Source organism: Pollicipes pollicipes, unplaced genomic scaffold (genome assembly GCF_011947565.3).
Source record: "Pollicipes pollicipes isolate AB1234 unplaced genomic scaffold, Ppol_2.1 Scaffold_4219;HRSCAF=4965_pilon_pilon_pilon, whole genome shotgun sequence".
Taxonomy (NCBI): Eukaryota; Metazoa; Arthropoda; class Thecostraca; order Pollicipedomorpha; family Pollicipedidae; genus Pollicipes; species Pollicipes pollicipes.
Genome location: NW_023596448.1, coordinates 13,165,636 through 13,174,080, shown reverse-complemented (window position 1 = coordinate 13,174,080; position 8,445 = coordinate 13,165,636). Strand labels below are relative to the sequence as shown.

Sequence of the window (8,445 nt, the reverse complement as noted above, 5' to 3'; positions counted from 1 at the left end):
CAGAAGCCCGACCCGCGGCGGCGGCCGGTGGGACTCAGGTCTGCCGAAGCGGAGCGGTAACGAGGCGGCGGCAGCCGTGTATCAGTTCCACACGCAAGCAACAGGTCTGCACCGTCGAAAACAACGCACAAATCAATCCGACCGCCTATTCACCACCGTGGTCAACCAACCGATCTTGATCTTAGGTGGTTGGGCGGTTGAACAAGTAACTGCTCTTGCTCACGTGTCTGATGCCCATAATTTCGACGAGGCTCTGCCACTCCGCGCTTAAATGGCTGAGATGTAACAGAAATGAATAGACCAAGGCAGACATACACACCCAAATTTCAGCTGTGATTTGCACGGTACGTCATAAGGTACGTTTCCAAATAAAATACGTTGTGGGAGCCGTCAGATATTTCAAAGTAGCCTTTTTTAGAATGAAACCTTGGCCTGAGACGTTAATACATACTTAACCTCAAGTTTATATGGTCGTTGGCCGTGGTCGGTGTGGTTGGCGACCGCACGCCACGGCGCTATCGATCGCTGTTCAGATTTTTATTCGGCTTGGCCGTTTTTCAGATTACCAGGGGACGGGGGTCGAATCTGTCCCCCACCGGCCAATAATGTGCCGCTTAGGGGCCCGGTCACTGCCGGGTTAAGCCCATGCTGGGTGCCTGTATGACTGCATGCCATATGCATGTACGTGTATGATCTTTGCGAGCCGTTGTGGATGTTTTTGTTTTAATGTTTTAAGTTGACACACGTGCACGTGCACACACACGTGCACGTGCACACACACGTGCACGTGCACACACACACACACACACACACACACACACACACACACACACACACACACACACACACACACACACACACACACACACCTATACGGGTTTGCGGGGCGAAGTCGGGACCCCATCGAAATGCGGCGAAGCGAGGACCGGTTCGACGCCCCTTTACATTGGTCGCAGGACGATGGGAATAAGTTCATTGATACCCGGGAGACGAGTAGGTTGCGATGGCAAACATATTAAAGGGCTGCGCACGACGGAAACGAACCCGTGTAATGCAGTGAAGTAGGGACCGATTGGCATGACGTCACAATGACGTCACGGTTTACACAAACCGCAATGTAGGGACCGGCTCCTATTTTGCTTGGTGTATCCGACATCTTATAGTTTTTATCATTTAGCGGTGTGATATATATCGATGGCTTAACCTTGCACCCCGTGCCGCGCTGGGGTACTCAGCCAGTTACACCGTCGTCGCGATTCTCTCTGGGGGTTTCCGAATCTGAGTTATACATTCATAGCATTGAACCACCCAGCTTTTGTTATTAATCCAAACCAAAACTGACAAGCATTGGGAGAAGACAAACGAGGCCCTGGGAGCACTACTATGCTCTGCTTATCGTAAGAAAGAACGGAATTAAAGCTGGTCAATCAATTCGTCACGAGCATCACGCTGAATCTTTTTCAAACTCAAAATTGGTCGGAAGGCCTGCAGGACAGCACTGCGGATCTCTCGAAGCAATAGCAGTTTTGGATGTTTGCATTGCTTGCGGCAACTTCATGTTCATATGGTTGATCGATTTATATATATATATATATATATATATATATATATATATATATATATATATATATATATATATATATGTATATATATTGGCACTGGGGTTATTTTCGTTGGCAATTATTTTTACGTTCTAAATTCATTGCCTACCTTTGAAGCAAGTTATGCTATGCTTTCATTCGGTAATTGCTCCAAACTGGTGCTGTTACATGAATAACATGGGAAAATCCCAAACACAGAAAATTAATTCGCTCAGTTTTATTGAAGGTATTCCACAAAACGCTGAGTATTCAGCTGCAGATATATGTACAATACATCCAGCTCAAACACCCCACACGTAACTACATGCCACATCCACGTAAACGCTACGAAGTCAGTTGAAAAGAACGAAACGGAAACACTTGTCATGATCGATGTGTCATACTGTTCTCATTCATCGTTGTCGCTGCCACAGTCGGTGCCGGAGTCGCTGCTATCATCGGTTGTTACGACAACCGGTGGGAGATCTTCTAGCAGCGTCATTCGTCCAGTACTGCTGCTCCAGCCTTTTGACGTGCCCACAGCACTTACTCCAGTCCTCTGGAGAGACAGCTGCAACACCTGCCTCCACCAGCCGTTCCACCTCCTCCATCCGCCCCGTCAAGTTCCCTCGTCTTATCACGCGCTTCATCTGTGCCCACACTAACTCCATCGGGTTCAAGTCGCAGTGATACGGCGGCAGGCGAACGATCCGATGACCATGATCTCTAGCAAGGTTGTCCAGAAGATATTCCTTCTTCCGGTTCTGGGACTTGACTAGCTCCAGCAGCTCCACCTTCCGCATCTCTTCGTGGATGGTCACACCTGCCTGCTTCAACCACTCCTGGATTTCCGCTTTACGCCAGCTAGAAGTTGGCACTTTTGGGCACAAACGGGAGTGATATCAGGCATTATCTGTGATGATCACAGAGTGCTCGGGCACGTTCGGAAGCAGACACTCGGTGAACCACTTCTCGTAGCAGTTCTCGTAGCGTAGCAGTCGGCGTGCATCGACGTATGATAGTTGGCGTTCTTGCCATCGGTCCTGAGGTGGAGAAGTGCGCCCGGTATAAATCCTTCTGAAGAGCCGGCTTGGACGATGATAAAACGTGCTCCTTTTCCAATGGCGTTCTTCCGTCCGTTAATTTGATTGCCGTCCAGCCACGCAAGTCCTCCATATCGTACTGATTATACCATGTCTCGTCGGTGTAAATGATTTTGCTATCGGGAACTTCTCTACGCAGCCTCCTCATCTCCCGCAAGAACTGACATCTCGTTGCTGCAATACGAGGTTTCTCGATCAGGATCTCGCACTTGTCGATCCTTCCGTACTTAAATCCGTTCGCGAGTAGGTGTTTTCTTGCGGTGGATCTAGACATGGTGACGCCGAGCTGTTCGTGAAGAGCATCCTTGATGGTATCCAGAGTAACATGTTTTCCATCGATGTACATTTGGTGCACCATTCTCATCATCGCGCAAACATCGAATGGATCTAGATCCACCCTTGGTCTTGCTGCAGCTGGTCGGGATCGGCTTGGAGATTTCAGTCTGGCACCATTCTGGGCTTCACGTTGTATGCGGTAGACTGTAGTCTTCCCAACGCCCGTTACAGCTGCAGTTCTTGATAATGGACTCTCCCGGACGGCGTCGTCGTCTCCCGCCTTCAACTTCATGTCCCAGTCTTCGACAAAATGTTGATACACATTATAAACAATTTCCCTGCTTTGTGCCCCGCGAATCCTTCCAGACGCTAGATTAGATTTTTCATTCATTGGTAAGTAGGTACTAAAACATATCAAAGATATAAAAATACAATGAAATATACAGGTAAAACAATATAACAACTTTTCACCGCGTAAAACATTACGGCAACACCAAAATGACGCCGGTCATGACACCGGTAATTTTGGGGCTACAGCACACTCGAATAATGACCCACGCGCAAAAAACCGTGCAAAATCGTTGGCAGCACTTTAATTCCGTTCTTTCTTACGATAAACGGAGCACAATAATGTAGTATCGTACGCCGCGCCCAGGGTCATTTTTCTGTTGCAGTGTCCAGAAAAAAATTATACATTCAAAAATGTCAGACAGCGAAACATGCATTTTCCAGTATCGGTGAGCGCGTTAAACGACGCATACTTCACAATACGCTTGCTCCAGAGAAGATGAAGGTATACACGACATGGTCATGTTTACAATGGGTACAGACAACTATGGTATTCAAACAGACATTTTAAATGTCCGTACTACGACTATTTTAAAACGATGTTACATGCGCGGGGCGTTTGCTCTTTCACATCGCGTGCCGCAGAAGAATGCAATGAACTCTCTTTACTCTGTCATTCAACATTAAAGTTCTACTAACTTAAATGTATTTGGATATCTAGTTTTCAGTGAATATCCCTGAACACCAAAAATGAGCGCTGCTTCATTTATAGCCAGATGATTCAATATTATGTTTCACATTTCATGGTGCTGTAGAAGGCATTGAGAAAACAGCATAACCAACGCAAACTACCTCGCTTCGAAACTAGCGCAGTGCAAATTTAAATTGCTATTTGAATGTTATAGTTATATTGGCCCGTGCTGCGCTCACTTCCATTATTCACATTGAAGCACAAATCCGTGTGGCCCAGGTATCGAGAAAAACGTGAGCATGCTGGTAATATACTGGTATATTACGTAGCGGCTCTCGAGTTCACCAACACAAGACAGCTTGTGTCAAGAACTTTTCCACATGCCACCAACGCTTAAGTTGGTCTAGTCTGATCTGAACAATGCAGTTGGGAAAACCTTGAGCACAGGTCAAAGAACGGCCTCAACGGGTGGCTGCCCTTGACCGTTTGCATATTGCTGCAGCATGGTGAAACTAGTCTCACAGATTCAGGCTACGCCTATGTTTTACGACGAGGTTATATGCACAGTACTTCACGTCGGTCCAGGAGCGACGACACAAATCTGGCTCGGCGTGCAAAGCGGCGATGCAATCGGCCATACCGGGACAGGTCAAGTCGCTCATAGACCTGGACATCTGACTTTCAATTGCTTGCATTTCACGAACGGTCCATGAGATCTTTCGTATCTTTCTCTCGGGGACAGGAAGGCGGTTAGTGGAATGTCTAGTGGAAGGTGAGCCCTGATCATCACGTCCACCACTTTCAGGCATCACATCACATTCTGTCTTCTGCCGTTTACGTTTTCCTTTTTCCTCTTCACTTTCTTCCATTTGTCGTTTTGGTCCTTTCGCCTCATTGTCGTAGCTCTCACCTAGGTCTTCAACCACGCTCTTGTCTTCATCACTTGTGCAGGGGTCGAGTTTTTCCAACGCCTTACCAACGTATGCACTGCCAGGCTTCTTCATTGCCAGGAGCAGCTCGCTGACTTAAGCGCCATACACCGTCCGCTCGGGCAAGCGGTAATATTCCCGATGAGCCCTGGTGTCATGTCCCATGAACCTCGCGACAACGTCCAGTTCCATTTCGCTCAAATGCAAAAGTTGTATCATTGTTGCGATATGCTTTCGCATAGATGTAGCTGTCACATTCACAACTTCTGCACGCTCAGCAAACTGAGAAATACACTTGCTCCCACTCAGTGGCCGGGCGTCCTTGGCTGCATCACCAGTGAAAACGTACGGACTGCTTTCATGAATGCCAGAAGCCTCTCTGGAGGCAACCAGAAGGTCAAGGACCTCGGTTATCCTGCCTTTCAGGAGCATTGGGACCTCTCTTCCTCGCTTTCTGCGTATCTTTACGTGACCTAGGGTTGTACATAGTTCGCGTTCGAGCACAGACAAATCATCAGTAATATCCTTATTAACTTCGTAGGTTTTCGCCCGATAATCATCCACCGTCAGTCGTTCTGTTTCACCAGGCCTCCGCCGATTAAACAAGATCAGCGAAGTGAGCGCAGCTTGAGCCAGCTTGTCGCAGTTGACCAGACTGGTCGTTTCTTGCAAGCTATCCCTCACTTTCTCCATGGCACCGTCTATTTCCAGTTGCAGGCGCAGTGCATCGTCATTTTTTGGCAGTTTTTCAACCTTGTTCCACCGCCTCTCATGCAGGGTGCCAAGCGCGCGGCTGGAAACCATCACGTTCCAGTCAGATTTGTACAGTTCCACGAAAGTCGTACCTATACATCTTTTGAAATGTTCCTCCACTGGCAGCAAGGAACTGATTCAAGAACTAAGCTGGTTGAATCAATTTTTGACACTCATCTAAGCGAGGGGATATACTCCCAATTGGGTCTGAAACTGAGAGCTATGTAAGGGATAGCCTTCGCCTACTGTAATTGGTTATATAGCGACCTGAAGTGGCATGAAACAGTACAACCTTTGCAGGTCAAATATGTTTGTTGACCCCACTAGCCTTACCTGATAATTGCGTTTCCTCTTCTGTACACGAGTAAAAAAGAATTTCCTCCGTCGCATGGTTCTGGAACACAAAGAACACTGCAATTTCAAGGGACCCTCTGAGTTCCCACCAGACTTGTGCGGTGGCAAAAATCGGGATCTGGGATATGCAAGATGCTACTACAAACCAAAATTTCAAGACACAAGATGCACAGGATCTCATGCAAATACATTCACAGAATCCCAAGGCAATACACCTCCTACAGATCCAAGATCCATTAGGATCCCACAGTTGCAGCATATTTAGCAGTGAAAATTGAACAAGCATTTCAGTCACTCCTATCTGGTTCCATATTCATATACAATTATCTTAATGGGTAATATGATATAGTTCCTTTTATTTCTGAAGAAGTGTTTTTAAAGCAATACCAGAACAACTAAAATGCAAAAACAAAATACCCCATTTCAGAGGTTTAAAAAAAGGAACACGACCTCGCAGAGACTGATTTTCACAATAAAATGTCAGACATGTGTGCACATGTTAGATAAATCTTGCTAACAAATCAGGCAACTTTGTTCCCTTAAAAGGAAATAGTTCACCCTAAGAAATATTCTTAACACATATCTTAACTTCACCAAAAAAGGTAATTTTTTGAAGGGAGCAAAATCTTTTGGTCCTCTTAGAGAGCAGAAAATGATCCAAGTTCCAACACTGTGGCTCATCCAATCAATGCTGAAAGTGGTGGAGAAGCATCAATTTGATTGGCTGATGAGCTAATAGGCTGTTATTCTGCCCAGGATTGGCTGATTATGTAGTGTCTGCTGATGGGCCTATAAGCACAATTTCCCTGCACTCTTTCATGTGAACTTCATTTCAAGTTCTCAAGTTCAAAGCTCTTTGGCTGGAAAGTGCTTTCAACTAGAGCAGCAGGGTGGGGGGCTAGCACTGTCTACAAGGTGACTATCTCAGTTCTATTCCCCATGTTGAAGGTTAATTAATTTCTTCAAGCTTTCTTACTGGCTCAATAGGAATATGAAATCACACTGTATATGGACACTTTAACCTGTCACAGACTTGATGCTGCAATAGCAAGTAATGTCCACAATGATTGTTAGTGATTATGAATTACACAGACAAGGGGCCACAAAGGTGCAGCTAATTTTTGGTATTGACACAGACACTATTTAGTTGCTTTAATAATGGGAAACTGGTGCATGCAAGGGGGAGGAGGTGATTCCGTCAACCCCTGAAGTAATAAACATGAGTCTTTATTTAATAGCATGTGTATATTCAAAGACACAGCCATATTCCATTTAAAATACCCACTTGTGGACCCCAAGGGGGACAGTCTGTGCTTGAGAAAAATGACTGAAATTGGTGCAAAATTGGCACACGTTTATGAATAGGAGAAAATTTAAGAAATTTCAGTGTTTGCATTAGCGGCAAAAGTCCTGGAGAATACCCCACACCCTTCTCCATTTTCAAAGAAAAGTGGGTTTGACAATTACTTTGGGCATTTTTAACCTAACCTCATCTAACAACTCAAACCAAACAATACACAATCTAACCAAACATGGCACAACGTAGCACTGCTTTCTCATATCAGATGGGGTATGGGAAAATAACTTAATAATTGGTTTACAATCAAATTGATCATCATAGTAATGTTAACCATGACAGAATAACATGAGTAACATATTAAAGTTAAAGATAAATCAGAAAAAGGTACACATCTATACCAATACCATTTTAACTTGGCTAGAGAGGCATAATCACCAAAATCTGAGTTTCAAAAACCATGCAGTATTGATACACTGTCCCCCAGACTGCTGATAACCCATAAACAAACTTTTGGATCTGCCTGTGCATGGATTCAATGAGCTTACTATAATCTATGCCTATTGAATTGCAATGACGACAGAAGCTGCGACTAATCGCTTCACAACCAAACTGCTGGCTTGCCACATAACCTACAAAAGAGCCACCTCTTCTGTTATATAAACTGTGCGAGCCTCGTTTCTTACAACAAATATGAATTCATACTCACCTAGAGTTTGTCAACCGGTTCCTCACTCCACGGATCGCTATTTCTTAATCGCACTTCCTTCCCGTACCGGTCGCGATAACGCGGAAGTCGGTTCGTGGGAATAGGGATGGCCTTGAACGAACGGCACCAGGCAAGGTAACTGATCTGGTACTTACATAATCTGTCTGATAGCAGCACCGGCCAGCGAATGGTTTTTTAACAACCAAGGAACAGAATATGACCTTCTAAATAAAGTTCCTTCGATCTTAATTTAAATTATTATGAAAAAATCGAAGTATGCCATCTTTACAAATGATACTTACAACATAACCAAACATTGCTTTGTCCATCACATGATTACGGCTCCTGATTGGTTGATACTACTGCGTTCAGCCAATTAGCGCGCGCTACACAATGACGTCGCACATTTCCGCGGGAATCTTCCCGTAGCGGCCGGCGGATTTGTGTAAAGCGAGGGGTGGTCAC

General features: G+C 45.3%; 1 long non-coding RNA gene across 1 annotated transcript; it reads right to left on the bottom strand.

Annotated features, from left to right (window-relative positions):
- Nucleotides 1-5,528: 5,528 nt before the first annotated feature.
- Nucleotides 5,529-8,052, bottom strand: LOC119095350 (uncharacterized). Its single transcript, XR_005093860.1, has 3 exons — nt 7,981-8,052; nt 5,954-6,014; nt 5,529-5,660 (listed from the first exon to the last, which is right to left on the bottom strand). It is a non-coding gene; the product is annotated as an uncharacterized LOC119095350 (long non-coding RNA).
- Between the last annotated feature and the right edge of the window lie 393 nt (nt 8,053-8,445).